This window comes from Danio rerio, chromosome 17, assembly GCF_052040795.2.
Source record: "Danio rerio strain M-AB ecotype USA chromosome 17, GRCz13ab, whole genome shotgun sequence".
Classification (NCBI taxonomy): Eukaryota; Metazoa; Chordata; class Actinopteri; order Cypriniformes; family Danionidae; genus Danio; species Danio rerio.
In genome coordinates this window covers 36236526-36262652 of record NC_141037.1, presented here as the reverse complement: position 1 = coordinate 36262652, position 26127 = coordinate 36236526, and the positions used below count along the sequence as shown (strand labels likewise).

The 26127-nt window shown below is 39.2% G+C and overlaps 1 protein-coding gene and 1 long non-coding RNA gene across 10 annotated transcripts in view; one reads left to right on the top strand and one right to left on the bottom strand.

The window, feature by feature from the left end:
* LOC147833132 (uncharacterized) overlaps positions 1-26127 on the top strand; it is a 230364-nt gene that overhangs the window by 111456 nt on the left and 92781 nt on the right. The gene's annotated exons all lie outside the window — the stretch shown is intronic.
* The window catches only part of LOC137488125 (uncharacterized), a 58497-nt gene continuing 53359 nt past the window's right edge, over positions 20990-26127 (bottom strand). For both annotated transcript variants that reach the window (XR_015513630.1, XR_015513629.1), the window contains one exon: positions 20990-21868. This is a non-coding gene — a long non-coding RNA (uncharacterized LOC137488125). The remainder of the gene's footprint in view (positions 21869-26127) is intronic.

Here is a 26127-nt window from a genome sequence, read left to right as displayed (position 1 = left end):
GTGGAAATTAGATTCATCCAAGAATTGCACGCACTCTAAAAATGCTGAATGCATAATCCAACATTGGGTCAAATATGGACAAAGTCAGTGTTGGGTTATTTTTTTATTAAATTTAAATTATTTTTAACCCAAGCATATTTGACCAAATTTGATTAAAGTGCATGCTTAAGGAAAATGTATTGAGTAAGAAATTTATGAGAGTGTACACACACACAAACACACACTCAGAAATAAAGTTACAAAATATGTCACCTGAGCAGTACCTTTTCAAAAGGTGCACTTTTTAACAATCAGGTCCACATTGATATCTTAAAAGTATGTTTACAGCTGAAAGGTACAAATCATGTACCTCATAGTACCTTTAAAAAATTTTCTTTTAAGGTACTAATGTGCACCTGTAGGTACAAAAGTCTACCTTTTGAAAAGGCACCACCCAGTGACAGCTTTTAACATTTATTTCTGTATGTAAATAGAAAAGTCACTTAAATACAATTTTAATTATGTAATTAGTAATTATACTTTTTTTCAATGAACATACCCAACACTGACAGATCATTTATTATAGCTTGTCAAATTTGCTTCTGTTTGGAGTGTGAGGTATCACTTTAAATGCAAACGAGCTGCTTCTGCAGGTAGCCGGAGCCTTTATATGATGTTCCGACACTCCAGAAACAACAAAACAATTGACTCTCACACAGGTTAATATCAGAAATGACCAGTAGAGAGATAAAACCTTACATTTTCAAAACTTGTATGATGTCATTCCTGATCCAGAAATTGTAAATATGTAACTGCTAAAGCATCTATGCTAAATTGTGTTCTCATGACAGAACAGTTTGCATGCTTAAAAAAAAAAAAAACTTTTAACCAGTACACCCTTTTTACTTGCAACTTGCAAAAACAAATGCATAAGACATGGCTAACGTTTACCAACACCAACATCATGTTCTGAGAATCTGTAATTTAAATGAGTAAATCATAGATTTGATTAATTAAATAATCTGAATAGTTAACATCTGGATAGTCACTGGTTAACATGGAAATCATTAAATTCATACACAAAACTAACTTTCTTTCTGTTTCTTTACTTTGACTGGTCAGATTGTGGTGTTTGTGATTTGTGTGTAAAGGTCATGACTGCCTCGATTTCTTTTTATTTCTTAATCTTGTAGTAAATGTTATTATATGATTCACTGAAAGAAACCCAAAAGTGAAGTGCTGTGATTTTCATTCGTTCCTTTTATTTAACTTTATTTGAAGCAAAAACCTTGATTTGCTGCGCCTGTGGAATATTTGTGTCTAAATATACACGGTAAACAGGAATGAAGGCTCTTTGATGTGAGCAGCCATGCATTCAGGACTAACGCGATTAATTAGAAGATAAACTAACCTCAATTTCACCTCAGTAAGCTTTACCAAAAACAGTGAATTGTCAAAGCGATGGCCTAGCCGTTAGCATACATGCTCCTACACACTGGGCTGCATGGCTAGTGTGAATCTGGCTCACAATATGTGCCCCCTCTTTCTGTTTCACTCCTTTCTCGCTTTCAATTAAAGTGGCGAAAGGCCAAAAATAGCCAAGCAAGGCCAAACAAGAGGTGAAAGTGGTTAGAGAGAATGTAATGCTCATCAAAGTGTGAAAGTTTTTATGCCAGAGCGAATGTTTATAGTAATTGATACCACTATTGTGATATTTGTTTATAAAGTAGATAGTGTAGTGGGGGTATGCAGAAGTGAGACTAGGCCTAATTATTATCGTTGTCTCTATGTCTATGTCCCAGCAGATATTTAGAAGGTAGATTTTCCAGATGAATCATCTGTTGACCTGCATCCCAATCATTCCAAATACTGCAGAAGACCTATTGTAACCCACATGGACCCACGATACATAAATAAATCAGTCAAGTTTGGAGAAGAAAAAGCCATGGTTTGGGGTTAAATTCAGTATGGGGGTGTGGGAGAGATCTGCAGAGTGGATGACAATATCAACAGCCTGAGGTATCAAGATATTTGTGCCATCCATTACATTACAAACCACAGGAGAGGGCAAATTCCTGGATTGGCCAGCCCAGTTACCAGATCTAAACATTAGCATGTCTGGGGTAATATGAAGGAGGAAGCATTAAAGAATCTTGATGAACTCTGCAAGATGAACTCCTGCAAGAGCCCTTTCTTTGCCATTCCAGATGACTTTATTAATAAGATATTTGAGTCATTGCAGAGATGTATGGATGCGGTCTTCCAAGCTCATGGGAATCATACACAATATTCATTCTCTTTTCACTGCACCATCACTTTATATTCTATACTGTACGTTATTTCAATTAAGTATCAAGACTTTTTGTCTAAACAAAGTCAGACCTTACTGTTCTAATTAAATAATTAAAAATCAATGCATCATTATGTTTGATTTTGGTACAGTAAGTTTAATCTAGAGGCCTTTGCCTTTCTTATTAGCCACTTCTGATACCAAATGATCAACTAGAAGTCAAGTTAATATTTGTTGTAACTAAAAAGTGTATGTGTGTGAATGGGTGTGTATGGATGTTTCTCAGTGATGGGTTGTGGCTGGAAGGGCATTTGCTTCGTAAAACATGAGCTGGATAAGTAGATGGTTCATTTTGCTGTGGCGACCCCGGATTAATAAAGAGACTAAGCCGAAAAGAAAATGAACGAATAAATGAATAACAACAACAATAATAATAATAATAATAATAATCATAATAATAATAATAATAATAATAATAATATTAATAATGAGGATGACAATAATAACAACAATTATTATCTTAAGATAAAATAATACATTATATTATCTATAATTTACAGTTCTAACACAGTGGTGTACATTCGTCTAGTTTAACTGTTTAGATTTCGTTTAGAACAGATTATAACAGACTGTTTAATGTCATGTTCTATTGTGACAAATTAATATATATATCAACATCACAATCCCTTTTAGCTGACAGTATTACCTGCTGACTTTCATTCCAGCTCCTTCCTGCAATCGTCTTTAGACATTTCAAGTATCATCCTCACCATCCCAAATTGTAAGTCTGTGTACAACATTGTGGCGCATTTCTTCATATTGGTTTCTCCATCCACTTCTTCCCTCATCTCTACCTACAAGCAGCATGACGACCATATTTAGAGCATCCATTTTCGTCTTGACAATTTACAGCAGTTAGTGCTCCACCCTGAGCCATCTGGTCTCCTGTGCCTCGCCGCTCGGCAGAAATACGCCATGTATAATTCATTTAACAGATTATCTTTAGAATAGATTAATACAATAACGACAGTGTGTGAAAGGTCATTTCAAGTACAGCTACCTATTTAAAGTAATGATCCCTGTTTAACAGTATGAAGCTTTCTGACAGTCCGCACACACTCCGTTTTATAGTTCATGCTCAAACGCCTGTCTGCGGGGGAGGGTTTTCTTTATCTGAAAGCATGGCATAAATATATGCCCCGTTTTACATTAATCAACTGATGTGTAAAGGACAAAGGCCCGAATTATAGAGATCAGTCAGTTTTTGATGAGGAACGGACGCCTCTGCAGAAGCTTAATTGCTTCAATCAGAAGGTTGAAATAAAAATAACTAGACATTTCAATTACAGTGACCTCCACTAATATTGTCACCCTTGGCTAATTTGAGCGAAATAGGTTGTGAACAAAATTATTTATTTATTTTATTTTATTTTATTGTGATTTGACATGTTGATCATTAATGTCATAATAATATAAATAAATAATATAATAAATATATAAAATAAATACAATTAAATAAGATAACATCTAATAAATAAATAAATAAATAAATAAATAAATAAATAAATAAATAAATAAATAAATAAATAAATAAATAAATAAATAAATAATATTTATAACTTAAATAAATCTACTCTTATTTAGAGCAAACAAATGCAAGGACAACACATAACAACACATCAAGTTACACTTTATTTTGATGGACATTCTGTTGAAGATACATTACAACTACATGCCAACCAACTCTCATTAGAGTATTAGTAGGCTGTAAGGTTATGGTTATTGTAAGTTGACATACTAGCCAAGTTTCCTGTAGTCAGTTGAATGTCTGTGAGAGCAGTGTCTGCAGATTGTCTATTAATAGTCTCTAAGGGTGTACTCACACTATGTACAGTTGCCTTGAACAGGGCTGAAGCAGGCTTGTTCCCCCTTTTGTCTCCCCAGTCGGCCCGCAGTCACAGTGCATTCACGCTTAAGCACGCTTATGTCATCAATGATGCACTGTTCAGTTTAACAAAAGAGAAGCGCTCTAGCTTCATCCCCAGTGGAGGGATGCAGTCGTTTGGCATGCAGTGACACTCAGTCAAATATTTTGGCGAACAGATCCGCCCCTTTGGACGCTCATAAACAATCATAACTTCCTCATGGTGCTGGAATTAGAAGGTTTGCTAAAGGTGCAGCTGTCGTACAGTGAGGGGTTTGCGTCTTCTATAATCTACGACAGTTTGCGTTCATTGAACAGTAAGAATTATTAATAAACACATATGAAAGGGTCCTTTAAAAGTCACATCTTGTCTTCAGTTCCGGGCTCAGGCATGCTTTGCAGCGTGTTTTGAGCCCAAGTGAACTCTTCTTCCAACCAGGCCAGGGCCGGCCAACTGAACCGTGCCTGAGCCCGATTTAGAGCACTCACACTTCTCAAATGATGCAGAAAACGGGCCTGGGCAAAGTTCGGATAGCATTGTGTTCCCTAAACTTCTATTGGACATGCAGTTGCAATGTAAATTAGAATGTGTTGTCATAATGTGTTAAAGAGACTGCCAAAATAAAGTGATACCAAATGAAATATCTTTAAGTATGGGTGTGCCACAATTATTGGCACCGTCAGTGTTGCTTTTGTCAATGTAAATGGAGAAAAATGTTTATTGCCTGGCTTTAAACGAATAGAAATGCGATTGGTGTGAAGCGTCAGTAATGTGACAGAAAACTATGAATGTGCGCACTCTGATCTTTCCCCTGCTGTCGAAAGCCACGCCACCTGAAATCGAGAACACGCACACCTTAAAGATGACAGCAGACAACCCACTAGATCATGTCATTCACCAGTCAGAAAACTTTACAGTACTTTATAAAACTGCAATTCTAGCACATTTTCAGATGTGTAGCCAGCAAAACTTGTCATAATGTGAAATATATCATGCTTAGTGGTTGGCTGGCGGGGTGCAGGAATTAAACATATTACTAAGCCATACTTGCATGCTATTTCAGACAGAATATTCAGAGTAGCAAGGTAGACAATATAGGGAGCACGCCCTAGGTCAGGGATGGGCAAACTCGGTCCTGGAGGGCCGGTGACCTGCACAGTTTAGCTCCAACACTAATCAAACACACCTAAACAAGCTGATCAGTGTCTTCAAGATCACTAGAAATCTACAAGCAGGTGTGTTTGATTAGAGTTGGAGCTAAACTGTGCAGGACACTGGCCCTCCAGGACCGAGTTTGCCCACCCCTGCCCTACGTTGTCATTGTTTAAAAATGAACCCATGTGAATATAAAACCCACTTCAGCTCAGTGAAGCAGGCTAGGCGGAATAGCGCTATTTATTGATGTTTTGTTGTTAAACTAAATATAAATCTACATTATCGATGCTGTAAAAGTCCCTTGTTAAATTGAGATTAGTCACATCAATCATTCGCCGGAAGATGTCAGTGGCTGAACAACACTTCAGTGCCTATAACCCATCCATAAAATAACACAATCTACATCAGCTTTGCATGACTAAACTAGTTTAAAATATAACATTATCTGTCTAACAGAAATAGTTCAGCCATGGTGTCGTCCTTCTTTCAGCATGCAAAAGTAACTCCAATATTGATTCAGTATTTAGCATTTGATTTTATCGCTGTGTCTCGTGTGCACATGAACGCAAGTCTGGCGGATCTATGTGAACAAAGATGCGCCGTTGTACAAATCTGCATTTGTTGACAGACAGTTTGGGCTATATCACAGTTATGGGGATTATTGGCCTGGGAATATTTAATTGAATTATATTTTTTAGTCCTATGCCTTTTGCTATACATATTAATACATTTATATCATTTACTTTTATCATTACTTTTGGAATGTGAAGAGACTTTCAACCAGCACAACCAAATTTTTTTTTCTGGAGACTATCACCAACTGCACCTTTAAGCCCTTGCACTGCACTTTTTCACAATAACTTTTTGACTTTCATTCATACAAATGTAAATGCAGAAGACCGGAAATGGAAACTTGTAAGATCCAAAGATCAAGCTTAGTGAACTCTGACCTGTAAATTCACATCACATGAATGTGTGAGACCAATAGTAGACCAAAACCTGACCCATTTGTAAGGAAATGTCAAATATGAAGCAATTATTAATTTGATCAGCATTATATAATCTTATTTTATACTGCGCCTTTTCACAACACCATCTGACACATGCTCAAACTCTAATGTGACCCTGGCTTTGGGTTGTCAACAAACAATTTTCATCTTAACTTTTGTTGCCAAAGTTTGTTTCAACACTGTAAATTTAAATACTGCAAAATTGTCAAGTATATTACCAATTATATTTTAGTTTTTAAAGGTACACATAGGTTACCAGGAACAGGGAGTCGTTCAACTATGATCTCTTGTTTCGACCTTTTTAAACGGGTAAAATAAACATTGAACATGTTACTTTTTAAGTGCTGTTAACTTGACATTTTCACCAGATGTCAGTAACAACCAAAGTAATCCATGCATACAAATAAAACAAAACTAAATAGTTTAGAAATGACAGGCAAAGGTATTGAACACATGAAGAAAGGAAGGTGAAAAAGCTATGGAAAGCCCAGAGAGCAACTAAAATCTCTCAATAGTTAGAAAACAATTCTGCCCCTCATCATTGTAAATTAATATTAACTGCTTCAGTCCTTTTCACAGGGATGGTTTGCAGCTGGACAGGCATCCGCTGCGTAAAACATGAGCTGGATAAGTTGGTGGTTCATTTCGCTGTGGCGACCCCAGATTGATGTAGGGACTATAGGTCAAAAAGAAACTGAATGAGTGAATTGCTCAGTCCAACACCTACATTACCAGGTTGATGAAAAGGAAACCAGGGTGGACATTTCAGCAAGACAAGGATCCCAAACACACCTAAGCAAACTCTCAAATGCTATCAGAAAAAAATTAAGCTGCTAAAATGGCCCAGCCAATCACCTGACTTGAATCCAAAAATTATAACTAAATAATAAGATTAAGAGTTCACAAAAGAAACTCCCTAAACTGTCAAGATTTTTAGGTAAGTCTCTGAGCAATGCATGCAACTCAATTCTTTAACAAAAGACTTTTATACAACGTATTAAATACATTTCAGTAGTTCAGTTACTTTCTCCTTGTGTCATTCCATTATTATTACAAATACCATTATTTAATTTTTTTAAATGGTGTAATTGATTGGGTTTTCATTAAAATTGGTGCAATTTCATGTCAGCAGCACTCTTAGAAATATATTTATCTGGAAAAATCATGTTGAAGTCTTTTTTTAACCCGCTGTACGTGAAGAAACACAAAGGCCAACTCACTCAGTCATTCATCACGATGAGTAAAATCAAATAACAGAGCTCTGATTTGCAGCAAAAGGATGACAAAAAGCTTCACTAAAAGGGAAGTGGCTTTTACGAAAATACTGTAGCAAAAACACTGAAAATGCTAATTTCCTGCCATCAGAGCAATAATGGAAGAGTTGTGAATCAGTCTGGAAAAGCATGTGTGTCTGTCTTGTCCATACACACTTTTAGGATGCTAATTTGAGTGGTAATTTTTTTAAAGAGGTTGTTAAATGGTTCTTGGGGTCAGAAATTCTCCAAAACTACAATCCGACATCACTTACTCTACATTCGGTCTCTGCACTGATTTTTAAAAATAATATATTGAGCAAAATATCAAAATGTTATTCAACAAAGACATTTTTTTTTTCAGTGCCTCTTTGTTCATATTTACAAAGGGTGCCAATATTAATAGAGGACACTGTATATCTAGCGCTGAAGGTCAATAGAGGTTGATGAGGAAAAGAGAAATGTTTTATTAATTACGCTCAGGGAGCCATTTGGATTAAGACTGGGGCTCAAGGATTATTTCCTGATTCAATAAATTGCTTTTCATCACCATTAACACATTTCCTTAAATTCCCCAGAAGCACGTCTGGAAACGATGTTTACTGTGAGATTGTTCAACAAACCTGCACCGGTCTCCGATTTAGCACATATTCGCGGGTCCACCCAGGGGAAGCGGTCCAGAAACAGCTGTTCTTTGTGCAAGAAGTGGGCTGTTCCTGCTATAGTGCTTTGCGTGGGATTTGAACCGTCGCCGCAAGATCGTGCCACCAATTTTTTTGTTTATTAATTTATTTATTTTAAGTCGAGGAATATGATAATCAACCTGGTTTGATAGGGTAATTAACTTGGCTAAATGAAAATCCCATGAGATGAAAGGACGGAAAACAGATGTTCCATTAAAGAGGAACACGTCTCGCGAAGGACTGTGTGAAGATAAAGGGAGCGTGTTGAGTTGTGCTGGCAGCGCTGGTTGACAAAACACCTGAGTTTGTGCTCAGGATGATGCTCTTTTGTTGTTGTGGGGGGCTTTATTTGGGGACAGCTGTTCAGTCTATCCCTTCCTGGTATTATCAGGTAGGTATTATCTGTTAACCTGTTTACAAAATGTATGAAAAAAGAATGTTGTTTAATTTAATTTAATTTAATTTAGTTTAATTTAATTTAATTTAATTTTGTATTTTCTTTTATTTTTAATTTTTTAAATTAATTTATTTTATTTTTTATTTATTAATATATTTTATATGTTTTATTTTAATTTTATTTTTTTATTTATTTTTTTAATTTTATTTTGTATTTAATTTTAAATTTTATTTCATTTCTTTGTTATTCATTCATTCTTTTTCTTTCCGGCTTAGTTCCTTGATTAATCAAGAGTCGCCACAGCAGAATGAATTATCCAGCATGTGTTCTACGCAGCAAATCCTCTTTTAGCTGCAACCCAGCACTGGGAAACACCCATACACTCTCATTCACACACATACACTATGGCCCAATTCACCTATGGACTTGTGGGGTAAACCGGAGCACCTGGAGGAAACTTACACTAACTAGGGAGAACATGCACACTCCACACAGAAATGCCAACTGACCCAGCCAAGGCTTGAACCAGCGACCTTCTTGCTGTGAGGCGATCGTGCTACCCACTGCGCCACTGTGTCACCCCTTTTTATTTTGTTTCATTTTGTATTTTATTTTATTGTTTTTAATTTAATAATTTAATTTAATTAAATTTTTGTTATCGTGCAAACCGTGAACAATTTTGAATTGTATTGCAGTGTCTGAGAATGAAATGTCTGAGGCATGTGGATGATGAGAAAATTCCTTGTGTTATTTTGTGCCAAGTTTTATCTAAGATTGGTTGATTTAAATCTGTCTCCCATTTATTGATACACTGTAAAACCCAACAGTCAACTTTATCAAATGAAATGTGTATTAATTACCTCATTACTTCAACTTAAATGGAGTAAGTTCACAGTACTCATATAGATTAATTTTGAACCCAAATGGTTTGTAGCAATTAGATTCCTTAAACAGTTTGAGTTGCCTTAACTTACTTTTACAGTACTCAATTGTTTTGAGTTATCTTCATTTATTGGGTTGTACTGTTTAGTCAACTGGATTTCACAGTACTCATTCGAATTTGAACTTAAATGATTTGTTGCAATCTGTTTCCTCAAATGGTTTGAGTTACCTTAAAGGGTCACGAAACACCAAAACACATTTTTTGAGCTGTTGACAGTCGTATATGTGTCCCACACTGCTAAAAACACTATTAGGACACCTATATTTCACTAAAAAGTGTAAATTGGTTGTTTTTGCGTTATTTCAAGCAAATTCGTACTTCCTGTTTGAAACGAATTTTTGAAGCTGCGTCACGGTCATGACATAATAGCGTGTATTCCAGCGTGCAGACTGGGCGTCTGTGCCAGAGTGAGTCTTATTACGTCTTACAGTGTGATGCATTAATGCATGAGTAAGGCTTGGTTCAAACCAATCAGCGCGCTCTATTGTGCAACTTCATTAATATTCATTACTGTGTTTACACGACATAGACACCACGTTGTGTTGGCAAAACAAGCGTGAAGTGTTGCTTTTATAGTTTGCTGCCATTAAGTTTCGTTTTCATTTTCTCTCTGTGAGAGCTCAGCTGGATCACGTGTGGATTAACAGTGTACGCGACGCTCAACAACAATAACTTACGTGTCTAAGGAGGAACATTGTTTACCTGAGAGCTGTTCTCATCTGCAAACGCTGAAATCCGGATTCGCTTGTAAAGCTAGTCTCCTCTTCATAAAGACGCGGCTCTAGTTGCTGGTGGTTGTCCTGTCTCTACAGATTTGGTAAGTGAGCGACCAGTGCTCTTTGTTTATTCAGTTTGTTCGTATCGAATTAAGTTAACTATTGCACTGAGTGCAAACATAGCACCGCATTTTGTGACCGGAATAACACACGCGGCTTTCTGACGCTACCTGCCGTGTGCATCTAAGTTTCCGGGAAATGCAGAGTTTTTTTTCTCTCATTCGCCGTGCGGTATCAAACATTGCATGAAAAATACACGCTTAGAGCAGATCCTCGAATCAAATATCGCATTTGTCGCGAGGGGCATGAATGAATTCCCTGAATGAAAGAGCCAAACTGCTGTTAAAGTCCAACATTTAATAATTTGGCAAATAATTCGACTACAGATGTCCATGTAGGTTAAACACCATCACTTTCTCATGTGTGTGTATTTTGACTGAAACTCGCGCGTGCCCAAATAGACACTCCCACACCCTCCCACTTTAGTTCCTCCGACACTCCCCCCTAAACAGAGCTGGACACGCCCACTTTTCTGACTTTTTCTAAAGTAGAGGTGTGAAAACACCCTGCTGAAACGAGGGGGTTTCATGGCCCTTTAAAGGGCCATGAAATCCCCCATTTCAGCAGGGTGTTTTCACACCTCTAGTTTGGAAAAAGTCAAGAAAGTGGGTATGTCTAGCTCTGTTTGGGTAGGAGTGTTGGGGGAGGGATTTTCACCGGGGGAAAACAAACACAAGCAGGCGAGAAAGACAGTGACTGTTTAATGACGGTAGAATGTTTGATACCGCACGTCGTATAAGAGAAAAAACCTCTGCATTTCTTGGTAACTTAGATGCACTCGGTAGGTCAGAAAGCTGTGTGTGTGTAGACTAGGGATGGGAAGATTAATCGATATGTATCGATACGCGGTCATGCGCGTGCACGATGCGAGTGCATCGGTAGAGCAGCAGAGGATGAATGAAATTTTGGAAGCAAATCGAGATGCATCGTTTTTTGCGAGATGCATCGGTTTTTCCAAGATACAGCTTATATTTTTAATATAGAATTTATTTTTTATTTATTAACAAGTGTTGTCAACCTGTTTTTGGCGCATAATTTAATCGACCTACATAAAGTAAGCCTTAGCAACGGATTTGCGGATGTGTACACTTACACTACAACTCAGTTTATCAGGTGTGCGGATGAAGCTAGTGGTGCGCCCTCAGAAAGCGCGAGAAGCAAAACAAACATTTTATTCCTCACTGAGTTTTAAATCTAAAGTATGGCAACATTATGGATTTAAGGATGGACGACATGACAGGACAGATGCAATTTGCAAAATGTGCCGCGCATCTGTAAAATACGTGGGCAGTACGAGTAATCTGATATCTCACTTGAAGCGGCGCCACTTTGTGTTGTAAAAAGCATCTTCCAGTGTTTCTGCATCCCCGGCTTTCGCACTGCTTCAGCTACCAGCTCCAAAAGTGGTGAGAAAAGCATTGCAAGTTTTTTTTCCATGCGCAACAGTTTTGTGCGCTCTATGCCAATAACGGATGTTATTGCATTGTTCATCTGCAGGGCCAGAGCAAGCTGAACTGCCGCTCTAGGCAGAGGACGATCACGCCGCCCTCAACCCAAATGTGAAAACGAAAGTGAACGGTTATGAAAATGAAGTGACGTGTCGCGGACCTCTATTCTGCCGCCCTATGCGCAGATATAACTGAGGACGCGCGGGTGTCGTGGACCTCTATTCTGCCGCCCTATGCGCGGATATAACTGAGGACGCGCGGGTGTTGCGGACCTCTATTCTGCCGCCCTATGCGCAGATATAACTGAGGACGCGGGTGTCGCGGACCTCTATTCTGCCGCCCTATGTGCGGATATAACTGAGGACGCGCGGGTGTCGCGGACCTCTATTCTGCCGCCCTATGCGCGGATATAACTGAGGACGCGCGGGTGTCGCGGACCTCTATTCTGCCGCCCTATGCGCGGATATAACTGAGGACGCGGGGGTCGCGGACCTCTATTCTGCCGCCCTATGCGCGGATATAACTGAGGACAAGCGGGCGCTGATGGAGGTGTCGCGGACATAACTGAGGATGCGGGTGGTAAGGGGGGTGTTGCGGACGCCGCCCTCTCTATACTGCCGCCCTCTCTATACGCGCCGGCCCTGTTCATCTGCAAAGATATTCAGCCGTGTCACGGAGAACGAAGGTTTTAAACACCTCCTCCTGTTAATTTTTATTTAATTATAATAATAATATTAATAATAATAATGATAAAAATAATGGGTGTCACAGTGGCACAGTGGGTAGTTTGACCACCTCACAGCAAGAAGATTGCTGGTTTGTTATATTTTTATTAGCCTGTTGTATATTTTTATTAGCCTGTTGTATATTTTTATTAGCCTGTTGTATATTTGTGACATATAGCATCGCAATATGTCACAAATGTATCGCTAATATATCGGATCGTATTCTTTGTATCGAGATGCGTATCGGATCGGCATTATAGCTTAGATGCCCAACCCTAGTGTAGACTATCCTGTCACAAAATGCGGCGAAAATTAAACACGACAGTCGGAAATAGTTTGCTTGCATTGTTCACGTTTACACTCGGAGAGCAGCATTTACAGCAGATCTTTCAGTCCATAATATTGTAGTGATATTAACATAAACTAAGTAACTTAGAAATCATTTTGACGAAGGTCTGTCTTTAAACACTGAAAGAGTACTGCTGAAGATACAAACTATAACTTTGCCATTTGAATGAACAAAGAAAGGGCACTGATCGCACACACTTACTAAATATGCAGAGACAGGACAATCAACACATACTGGAGCCGCGTGTTTTTTAAAGGAGACAAGCAGCAAATCTGGATTTCACAATTTCCAGATGCGAAAAGCTCTCTGGTAAAAAATGTTCCATACAAACGTAATTCTGCTGCGTGTCACGTGCACTGATCCACACGTGAGTCCAGTTGTGCTCTTATAGAGGGAAAATAAAAAAACAAAACCTTCGTTGCAGCACTTTATAAAAGCAACACTGACGACCCATATCTCCAAACAATTCTTATTCTTTTCCCACTTCTTTTGGCAACACAACGTGTCGTTTCTCTGCCGTCTAAACACTGTTGAGGTACAAACAGTCTTCGAAGCTAGCATGCATATTAATGAAGTTGCACACATACACAATAGAGCACACTGATTGGTTTGAACCAAGTCTTACTTATGAATTAATGTAGCACACTCAGAAACGTAATACGGTACTCCCAGACGTCCAGTCTACAAGCTGGAATACATGCTAAGATCTCATGGCCGTGACGCAGCTTCAAAAATTAGTTTCAAACCAGAAGTACGAATTTGCTAAAAAAAAAAAACGCAAAAACAACCAATTTTCACTTTTAGTGTAATATATGTGTCCTAATAGTGTTTTAAGCAGTAACTACTCAAAAAATGTGTTTTGGTGTTTCGTGACCCTTTAAGTTACTTAAAGGACTTGTAAGTCGAATGATGCTAAGTTATGTATGTTGAGTAATTCATAAACCTTGCTTATAGTCTGTTTTTTGTTTGGTTTACATTGACAATTTAGTGTATTAAAGTGATCGGGGGAAACATTGGAAAGTTGCTGGAATTCAAAGCTACAAATTTCCTAAGTTGCAAGTACCTATAAAAGTGTAATTCGGGAACGTCATATTTCTGTACCAGCTGTTCAAAAGAAGCAAAGTTTTCACTCTATTTTATTTAAATACCTTATTGTAAATCATTTCTAAACATGTAAGTCTTTGTAAACATCTAATTAATATATAAATAGTTCAGATGATTTTGTTTTTTAAAAATTCCATCAAAATTAAAAAACTTTTTGTTTATGTTAAGGTATTTTACTTTTAATACCAGGAAAAAAGACTTATTCTTCACCATAAATGTGATATTACTGGACCTACACACAGGATCCTGATGAAAATGCTAATTTTTGAGGAAATTTTTAATAGCATTTTTATCTAAACTCTTCATATACATAATAGTTTTATTTTATTTTACACTTTATTTTGATGGTGCGTCTGTTGAATTTACATTTAAGTAGTTACATTGCATCTACATGCCAATTAATTCTCATTATATGAAGTAGACTGTTAGGTTGGTGTAAGAGCTGGGGTTAAGGTTAGCATAAGTGTAAGTTGACATGTACAGTACTTGAAAAATTTCTTATAGTCAGTTAAATGTCTATTGAAGGAGCAGTATCAACAGATATTAAGCAGACAGTCTACTAACACTCAACTGGACCATCAAAATAAAGTGTTACCAAGTTAGTATAGTGTAAATGTCAAATTACCTTGTTTATAGCACTTTTTAGTGTTGTTTTTTTAGTCTGGTGCTTAACCTCAACATCTTTAATTCACTCTCATCATATGAGTGGCTGGATTATAAAAAAAAAAAACGGTTCTACATTCTGTAAATTTGGACCCACATGAAAGGAATCATGACTGGAATAAGAGGAATCAAGCAAATCATGACAGATTTTAAGCTTTTAATCTAAGACCACATAAAGGATATTGAGATTGAAAAAAGACACAGTAACTTTTAAGATCTGACAAAAGCACTATCGGCGTTCACACTCACTGATTTGGATGGTTGCATCATTTGATGGTTTGCGAAAATGCGCATTGATGTATTTATTTATGTTTGTGTCTTCACTAAGGCACAGAGTGTCTTTTTGTCAGAGGGTGGGAGGACTGAACAGACTGACTTCACCGGTTGGCTGTTGACTTGGTGGAGAGCAACATCAGTGGCACAACCAGAGGCAAAGTCACACTCCACGGCAAACTCACACGGAGTGAAGCCATCTGCTGCTCTCTCACAACTCTGGAACAAACACACAAAACTGTCAAAAGTTCCCCACGTTCGCCTTACGCTCTCTCCTTCACTCGCTTTCACACACACTCTCTCTCCCACCCTTTCTCGCGCGCTCAGTAACACTATCCACATCCCAAATGAAGTCACATGCGCTTTGAGAAATGGTCATCGGGTTGTGTGTAATGTTCTGACGCTGCGGTTTTCCTTTGTTTTAAAATTGGATGAGAGTGCAGATGGAAGTGAAATGTGGATTTTTACAGCTTCGTAAATTCCCACTGTTGTGTCAGAATAAGACTGAAATGATGTGTCACTTCATTTACCGCAAGACTTAATGGGTTAGTTCACTCCAAATAAAAATGATGTTACTAATTCCTCACCTGCATGTCATTCAAACCCCTGAGACCTTTGTTTATCTTCAGAACACAAGTTCAGATGTTTTAGATGAAATCTGAGAGCTCCCTCATCCCCTATTGACAAAAAGAAATACAAAGTATAGAAAGGTACCAAAATTGATCTTCAAAGCAGATCTTTTGTCTTAAGTGGTTCATTCGGAATATTATCAGGCTACGATGATACTTTTGTGTGCACATAAAACAAAAACAACGACTTTATTCAAGTTTCTTCTCCTCAGTGTCAGTATATTGTGCACATTCATGAGCTCTGTGCAGTGACATATACCAATCTAAATGACTGTACGCAACTTTTTTTTTTTTTTTGAGAGAAAGCACAGGTGCATCTGAAGTAATTTTCCGAAGGCGGTGAGAGCATCAAAGGTCACTTTGGCCACCCTCGCGATAACGATGTCTGCCTTCAGCTCAAGCGGTGAGAGCGTCAAAATTTGCTACATTGATATCGTATTTAAAGGGGCCGTTGCAGCATATTACATCAGTTACGTTTCTGCATAAAACATGCCTTCTGGCGTGAAAATGTTGCACACTTTTTATCAAATTCATTTAACAATAGAAGATCAAGTTGCATGTTTTGTGGCTTTACTCCACTTAATTTTCTAATATAACCATATGTCTGAAATATTCTGAAGCAGAAATACTGTTTTGCATTGTCGCATAAGATTCACGCTTTTTTTAAAGAAAAACATATAAAAATAACATTAATGCACATCAGTAACTAGCCAGTAAAATTTTTAATGTATGTTCCTGTAAGAAAACATTGTAAATAACTGGAAATCCGGTGAACGGAATAATCAAAACCTTGGGAAAAACTGTGGTCGGAACCAAAGTTCACAGTGACTGTGTTCTCTGGACTCCTTTCAAGAGGTGGACCCCTCTACATTCTGATTGCTTGCTGCCGAATAGCGTCATAGCTCATTACCATACAGTTGACTTGATTTCAACTCTCCTTGATACCGGCGAAGATGCACCACACGGCTCGTCGCTGCTTATCACCGCCGGCTCCCATTTAAAATAAATGACTTTGACTACTTTAAAGTACTCAGCGCTTTTGATGTGAACGTACAGTAAGGCAGACATGGGCATTTTAAAACTTTTTTGATTGGCCCGCGTAAAGTATTTATTTATTTTAAATTCAACCACAAACAGGACCGATATTGCAAGTCAATATCAGGTGGACTTTAACATAAAGCATCTTTTACGTGCTCAGTTTCATTATCGCGCCTGTTCTGCGCGCAAATAAGAAGGGATGCACATGTGGCATGTCACACTCATGTTTTCCAGGCGTGCATGGCGAGTTGAAAAAATCTAAACATTTCAGAGTACCACGAGCAAACCACAAGTCGTGTGACAGGAACCAACCAGGCAGCTTTAAACTTTGTATAGAATTACACTGTAAGAAAGGTAGACTAATGACCTCAGATTAACAATTTAACAAATCTAGATACAGATACTCTCTCAGCGATGATCATTGCTTACATATCCACCTCACATTGACCTGACTTCAGTGCACTTTTTCAGCCCAACACAGGCTAGAATTCTCTCCAAAAATTATAAATCAATAAAAATAAATAAATAAATGTACAAATAAATAAATAAAAATGAACTTAGGTGAAGCAATCAAACAAACAACCTTGTGGCATTTATATGAAGTTGATATTGTGATGCTGTTCTTTAAAATAATTTTTGCGTAAAACTGATTCTTTTTTAAACATTTTTATGATGTTTATTAAATAGTTTCACAGAATGTGTTTTTTTTTTTTTATTAAACAAAATACCTGTATTAGTCTGGCCCTCTAAAACCTGCACCAGAGTCTAATGTGGCCCCTTTGAAAAATCAATTGCCCACCCCTGCTCTGAGGTGAATAATTAATAACATTTTTTTTTTTTTAACTTTTGGGTGAACTAACACCCTAAAAATTGAACAGGGATAATCTAAATCTTGCTCATAAAGTCCCAATATACTTATTGTGATGTTCTCTTTTGTTCTTAATACACAGGAAAAAAAAGAAGTTTAGCTTCTAGCTTAGATATGATATCATGTAAAAAATGAAATTTATTCATTTTTACATATTGTAGCAGATTGCTTTAATGAAAGATGTTTTACAGCATTAAACATTTGGAGATGATTTTAGTGTTGGTGGAGTTACAAAAAAAAAAAAAAAAAGAGTTGCTAGTGTACTCTTGATGAGTAATGTGCCTTCCTATGATTTTCTTTTTAAAACTTTTCATAAATGATGTTTAACAGAGCAAGACATTTGTCACAGTATTTCCTATAATATTTTTCTTCTTCTATAGAAAGTCTTGTTTTTTTATTTTGGCTAGAATAAAAACAGTAAAAAAACATGTTAAGGTTAATATTATTAGCCCTCTTAAGCTATTTATTTTTTTGATTGTTACAGAAGAAATCATCATTATACAATGATTTACCTAAATATCCCAACTTTCCTAATTAACCTTTTAAAATAAAATAATTGTAAAATGATTTTGCAAGTGCAGTATTATACTGACTAGAATGAAGCTGAGTATATACAGTTTAAGCCTTATATTGTATAAGTGTGGGCCTTTTTAAGTTTTCACAACAGCCTGCATGTTGTAATAAATAATGCAATCGTCCACTGTTCCCACATAGCATGAAATATTGTGATAGGATAGCATGTTTTATCAGCATCACCAGAAGCCCTGTCTGTGGTGAACATTTCTGAACTTCCTCATCACTGAAATACAGCACCAACAGAAGTTATAAATCACATCTGTGCAGGCCTTCCTCTCCCATGATGCCAAACATGATCTATGACGCTTTTATTGAACATATAGCCACATCGTATTTAACTACACAGCTGATGCTGTGAACACTAAATCATATTAAGCCTTTTACAATGATCTGAAACAAGGTTTGCAGTTCATCTTGTTGTGAAAGGGCACATTTAGTGCTTTCCTTAAGTGAGTAAGCAGTTAAAGTTTAACTTAAAAAATCCCGTTACGGCTTTCTGAATAATCAGTACATCATGTTACATTACAGCCACAAATTACTCCTAGAAAAACCAGCTCTGACCAGCGTGAATTTCCACATTGGGTTAGTTTTTGGTTTATACAGAATAGTTCTGGTGTTATAGTTAGTGACTAACAGTTATGGAGAATGCTAAGTTGGTGACTGAAACAAGAGTTAAGTTTATTCAATGCCTGAGAAAGACACATATAATTGATCTACACTGCAAAAAATAAAAAATAAATAAATAAAATAATAATAATAAAATAAAAAATAAAAAAATAAATAAATAAATAAATGCTTTTCTTACTTAAATCTTTTGTCTTATAGTCTAAATATCTTTAAAAAAAATCTTAAATCAAGAAGCATTTTCTAGACAAATAAAAAACTTTGTCTAGTTTTAAGAAATATGTCAAAATTAATTGACAAGCACATTAATCTGCCAGTGGGGTAAGCAAAATACTCTTATGCCAGAAGAAAAAACAAGATTATTTTGCTTACCCCATTGGCAGATTATTTTGCTTGTTTTAAGGGAAAACCATTGTTAGCCAACTAAATTCGTAAGTGTAAGGTCTAAGTTCAAAATGTTTTTAATTTATAGATTATTTATTAAGAAATATTTGTGCTGCAGACCTGTATGACATGGGCTGTTGGTTAGAAAATTTCTGCAGTGGTTTTAATGTCAAATTGTACTTTAAAAAAACATTAAAATAAAAATAAATAACCAATACCCTGCTTAATAATAATAATAATAATAATAAATAAAATATTATTAAATATGATTTTTTTCATTTCTTAATAAATATCCTGCTGTAAATTATAACCATTAATGATTTATATGATTTATATATGAGATTGCATGTTTGTTAATTGGGTTTACGTTTAATAATAGCATATTCTCAAATAATATTTGTAAAGGAAACATGGGCCCTATGTGCCATTTACATATGAAAAAACAAGTGCATGTTTTTACCAAAACTAATATTGGATTATTTTTTTTAATGTTTGCACGTGTAAAACAGCATAAATAGCACAAAAAATTATTATTATTATTTTTTCTCTAAAGAAGTTACTCCACACTGTTTAGAGCGTCATTATGGGCATTTTACATTATAACTAACGTGGTTCAAACAATAAATCTGAAGAAACTACAGTTTTGGGAAACACTGGTCATTACATCGCTCTTTTCCCAAACAATTCTTACTATTTCTAATTTAAAGGCAAATTAAACTTATAACAAACAAACAAATACACACGCAAAAACAAGCAAACAAACAAAACAAGCAAATAAATAAATGAATATATAAATAAATAAATAATGTGATTTACAGATGACTCATGAATTCTAAAATTTCACTCAGGTGTAACAATATTATTATATTTCTACATATAATTAATTTCATACCCTATCAGGCATATTTAGAAAAAAATACAAGAAAAAATTTAATTGATGACAATTTATAACACTCTGATTAACCCTGTAGGACCTGAGAGCTGGAACTGATTATTAAGTCTTCTAGTAAACAAATTTTTCCATACGCAGTTTTGTCATGGTATTTATTTTGTATCACATTTGATACATCAGTCATTTGTGCAACTTTTTGCTCACAAGTTTGTGACATTTTGGCAACAGAGAACATTTCAGGCAGTTTTACTTTGCCACTTCAAACCACTGTTTTAACCATTTGTCAGCAAGATTTTTTTTAATATTATAAATTAAAATATACTCAAATTTAAATTGAACATTTATAATTTTTTAATTTAATATAAGAAGAAATAAGATTAGAAAAATAAGAAAAATGCATAATTATTACAGTTGAAGTCAGAATTATTAAACCCCTAAATTATTAGCCCTCTGTTTATTTTTTTCCTCAATTTCTGTTTTACGGAGAGAAGATTTTTTCAGCACATTTCTAAACATAATAGTTTTAATAACTCATCTCTAATAACTAAATTATTTTATCTTTGCCATGATGACAGTAAATATTATTTGACTAGATATTTTTCAAGACACTTCTCTACAGCTTAAAGTGGCATTTAAATGCTTAATTAGGTTAATTAGGGTAACTAGGGTAATTAGGCAAGTTATTGTATAATGATGGTTTGTTCTGTAGACTATCGAAAACAAAAATAGCTTAAAGGGGCTAATACCTGTAATTTTGACCTTAAGATGGTTTCAAAACATTAAAAATTGCTTTTATTCTAGCTAAAATAAAACAAATAAACTTTCTCCTGAAGAAAAAATATCAAATATACTGTGAAAATTTCCTTGCTCTGTTCAACATCATTAAGGAAATAATTAATAAAGAAAAAAATCAAAGGGGGTTTAAAAATTCTGATTTCAACTGAATGTTGTTTAGATTTTTATACAAATGTATCATGCTGAATGAACATGGATGTACTGTATGTCAGCTACATTTGTGTCTTTCATTTTCACAAAAGTTTTCTTGAAAAATGAAAGTAGACAGTTTACTTGAACGCAATATACATCCTACATCCTGCACATGGAGTCACAAAATGTCATTTTAACGAGAAAACTTAAATGGGAGGTCTCATATTTGCAACTACTTGGACTTGCGTGAAAAGTTTTTCTGAATCTGGATTTAAGCCACTTTGATCATGTGTTTCCTCGTTGTTGTTCATCAGTAGGACTTTTATCTTTTGTTGACCATGCAGGGCTGCCATGGGAACACTTATAATAGTTCATTTAAAATCCACAGGGTACTTGCCGCTCAAACCAAAGAGCGTCACATTCCTCAGCAGTGCTTTTCCCCTGCTTTGTTCGCTGTTTTTCTCATACTTTCTCTCTTTCTCCATATGTGGAACTTCTAGTCCAAAGAAAAAGGCTTTTTTTCTGTGCTGGTGAAGCATTTCCTTTACCAAAGTCAATCATTAGCATGAGTAAATGTTAAGCAGAAGTCTTCACCCCCCTCCCCATGCATGCCATGCCTCTAGCTTCTTGTCGTTCTTGTTGACATTTGGAGGCCAGTGACAAAGCTCTCCTTTCACGTGGTCCCAAGCTCGTGGGAAATGCTGGTGTATGTCGCAAATGCAGCTTGGCACCATCTGCCACCAGGCTGGGAGCGGATGATAAAGTTAGCATGATCATCGCTAGCGTCTTCGTCCCACTGCATCCTCCTCCTTTTCAGTGCTGGCCTCTTCCAGGAAGTGAGTGTGAGTCAGACGTCCAGCTGAGTGTGGCTGACCAGACTTGGCTCCCATCACGGCCCTGTGGGAGGGGGAAACGGGGGGGGGATTCAGAGGATGGGATGAAGGGATGTATTGTGGTTGCAGGTGGTTGACTGTCACAAGGCTGTATAGCGGAGTAGTTGACTTGAGTTTGGTTACTTATGCTGAAAATTTATTGACAGCTTTCAAGTCTTATGTAAATATGTCCCAAATTAAGCAACTAAGGGGAATCTCTGAAATGGGGTTTTAGCAAGTGACATTTTTTGGTGGGTGGGTGGGCGGGGGTAATTAGTATGTCATCGGTGTTGGGTAAGTTACTTTAAAAGAGTAACCGATTAAAAATTACTGATTACTACTAGAAAATTGTAATCTGTTTACATTACTAATTACTTCATGTAAAAAGTAATCAGATTACTAATTACTTTACTTTGAAGTTACTTGTAAAACATATAAAATATACATATAAAAATATAAAATAAACAGAAGCTCTTTCAGTAATCTAATATTAATTGAAAAACAAAACAATTGGTTGACCACAGCAGCTTGAAAAGACTTAAAGAAACTCGCCCAAAACTTAATTCTCTCATAATTCCCTTGTTTTTTTGTTTTTGTTTTTTTTAACCACAAAAGAAGACACAAAGAAAACGTTCGAGGTTACAGAAGTAACCCTTCGTTCCCCGAGGAGGGGAACGGAAGTGCCATGAATGGGAGGATTCGGATCAGAAGCCGCTTATCTGGAGAGTATTGAACGGGCCAATGAATGAAATTAATTGGCAGCGTAAGCTTGCGCAGGTGTGCGACATCTGCAATTATCTCAGCATATAAGCACACCTGAAGCCAGCAGACGCCATCCTTTTAAGCTGAAGAGACTTTCAAACAGCTAAGGGACAGTCATTATGGCGACGGAATATGGCACTTCCGTTCCCCTCCTCGGGGAACGAAGGGTTACTTCTGTAACCTCGAACGTTCCCCTTCGGTTGGGGAACTTCAGTGCCATGAATGGGAGAATATGGAAAGCGCCATAATGACTGCACCTTACCAACACCCCCGATGAGGAGATAGTCAAGCAAGCGTGACGCACCCACATCATGGGGGGCGCGGTCCTCCAACGTGTCCCTGGCCCTAATTTATCCTACTTCAACAGAAGTTTTACGGATTTAGATATATTTTTGGGAAGTCGTGAGCATCTAGATAATTCTAGGAAATACGACAGTACGTTGGGAAGCGTGCAATCCCGATAGGGAGGACGCTGCGGAGGCCATCCGTTACCCAAGGGGGGGATAGATGGCAGAATTTACCTATGGACTAGCCCTAAAAAGGGGGAGTACGCATAGCAAAGAGTGGTTAGCGGAGAGGGAAGACACGGGTCCGCCCAGGGGGGGGACTTAACCGTGGCGGAATAAGCATATGGGATCGCCTAGTGGGGATCACGCATAGCAGGCACCTATACCCAAAACGCGGGCTGACCAGCGGGCAGACCTACAACGTAGTGGGCCAGCAAGTGACTCCTCCGCTGAGTCAGTGCTGGGGGCCACGGAGGAATCTGCAGGGCTCACCTGACGGGGAACTTTACTGACAGATAAAAAAGGCGCACGTACCTCCGTGTTAGGGAGAATGGCGCAGCAAGCGTGTTTCAACACCCTACCGAGTTGTCTCCTCAATCACCAAAGGGTTACCTAATACCCTTGAGGAAACCGGCTCCACTCGCAGATTGTAAAACCTTGCAAATGTGTTGGGTGTCGCCCAGCCCGCAGCTCTACAGATGTCTGTTAGAGAGGCGCCGCGTGCACGCGCCCAAGAGGATGCAACGCTCCGAGTGGAGTGTGCACGTACTCCCGGGGGACACGGCTGACCTCGACTCGAATAAGCGAGTGAAATGGCATCCACAATCCAGTGGGATAATCTTTGTTTCGATACGGCACTTCCCTGCTGCCGACCGCCATAACAGACAAAGAACTGCTCAGATGATCTAAAATTCTGAGTACGGTCCACATAAATGCGCAGAGCGCGAACTGGACAAAGTAAAGAAAGGGCTGGGTCTGCCTCCTCCGGGGGCAGCGCTTGCAGGTTCACTACCTGATCTCTAAAGGGGGTGGTAGGAACCTTGGGCACATAACCGAGGCGGGGTCTCAGGATAACGTGAGAGTAATCCGGCCCGAATTCCAGGCACGAGTCACTGACCGAAAATGCCTCCAGGTCCCCGACCCTCTTGATGGAGGCCAACGCAACCAGCAGAGCTGTCTTCAGGGACAGAAATCTTAGAGATACTGATTCGAGTGGCTCAAAGGGATCGGATCGCAGACTCGTGAGAACGAGGGCGAGATCCCAAGAGGGCATGAGAGGGGGGCGAGATGGATTAATTCGCCTAGCACCCCTAAGGAACTGGATGACCAGCTTATGCTTTCCCACGGTGCCGCCAGCTACCGCGCTATGATAAGCGGAGATGGCGGCCACGTAAACCTTGAGAGTGGAGGGCGACAGCCTGCTGTCCAACTTCTCTTGAAGGAAAGAGAGCACAACACTAATCTGGCAATTTCGGGGGTCTTCTCTGCGAGAGACGCACCATTCAGTGAATAGACTCCACTTCAGGGCGTAGGCGCGCCTCGTGGAGGGGGCTCTAGCCTGAGTGATGGTATTAACCACCGCAGTCGGTAGGTTACCTAAGTCTTCCTCGCGTCTAGGGACCACACGTGGAGGTTCCAAAGATGGGGGCGAGGGTGCCAGATGGTGCCCTGTCCCTGAGAGAGTAGGTCCTCTCTCAAAGGGATCCGCCAGGGGAGGGCCGTCGCGAGGAGTGAGAGCTCTGATATCCAGGTCCGGTTGGGCCAAAGGGGCGCAACTAGCAGAACCTGTTCCTCGTCCTCCCTGACCTTGCACAGAAACTGCGCGAGCAGGCTCACTGGGGGAAACGCATACTTGCGCATGCCCCGAGGCCAGCTGTGGGCCAGTGCATCCGTGCCGAGAGAGCCCTCGGTCAGGGAAAAAAACAACTGGCAGTGAGCGTTCTCGGGGGAAGCAAACAGATCGATCTGGGCCTCCCCGAATCGCGCCCATATCAGCTGAACAGACTCGGGGTGGAGTCTCCATTCTCCAGGGCGTAACAGCTGTCGTGAGAGCGCATCGGCTGCACGATTGAGCGTGCCTGGGACGTGAATGGCGCGCAGCGATTTCAGCCGCGGGTGACTCCAGAGGAGCAGACGGCGGGCGAGCTGAGACAAGTGGCGAGAGCGCATACCCCCCATGCGGTTGATATACGCCGCCGCCGCCGTACTGTCCGTCCTGACCAGCACGTGTTGCCGCTCCAGCACCGGTAAAAAGCGGTGGAGAGCGAGGAACACTGCCAACAGCTCTAGGCCATTGATATGCCAATGCAGCTGGGCACCCTTCCAGAGGCCCGCAGCCGCATGCCCGCGACACACGGCCCCCCAACCCGTGTTGGAAGCGTCTGTTGAAACAACAACATGGCTGGACGCCTGTCCTAGAGGCACACCGGCCTGTAGGAACGAGGGGTCGTTCCAAGGGCTGAGGGCGCGGCGACACAGCGCAGTAACCGAGACCCGGTGTGTGCCCGCGTGCCATGCGCGTCTGGGGACCCGATCGTGAAGCCAGTGCTGAAGTGGTCTCATATGGAGCAACCCGAGCGGCGTGACGGCGGCTGCGGATGCCATATGCCCCAGGAGCCTCTGAAAGAACTTCAGTGGGACCACTAGTTTGCTGTCGAGCTCCCTCAGACAGTTCAGCAACAGGCGAGCGCGTTCCTCGGAGAGGTGCGCTACCATGGTGATCGAGTCCAGCTCCATCCCGAGAAAAGAAATCCTCTGCACGGGGGCGAGTTTGCTCTTTTCTCGGTTGACCTGAAGCCCCAGTAGGCGGAGATGCCGAAGCACCTCGTCCCTGTGCATAATCAATTGCTCCCGCGAGTGGGCTAAAATCAGCCAGTCGTCGAGATAACTGAGTATGCGAATGCCCGCGAGCCGAAGGGGCGCTAGGGCACCCTCCGCGAGTTTGGTGAAGACCCGCGGAGACAGAGAGAGCCCGAAGGGGAGGACCTTGTACTGCCACGCTCGACCCTCAAACGCAAACCGCAGAAATTGGCGGTGGCGTGGAAGAATGGAGACATGGAAATACGCGTCCTTCAGGTCTATGGCTGCAAACCAATCCCGAGGACGAACGCATTGGAGAATGCGCCTCTGCGTGAGCATTCTGAACGGCAGCTTGTGCAGACAGCGGTTCAAAACGCGCAGATCTAGGATTGGCCGTGACCCACCGCTCTTTTTGGGTACGATGAAGTATGGGCTG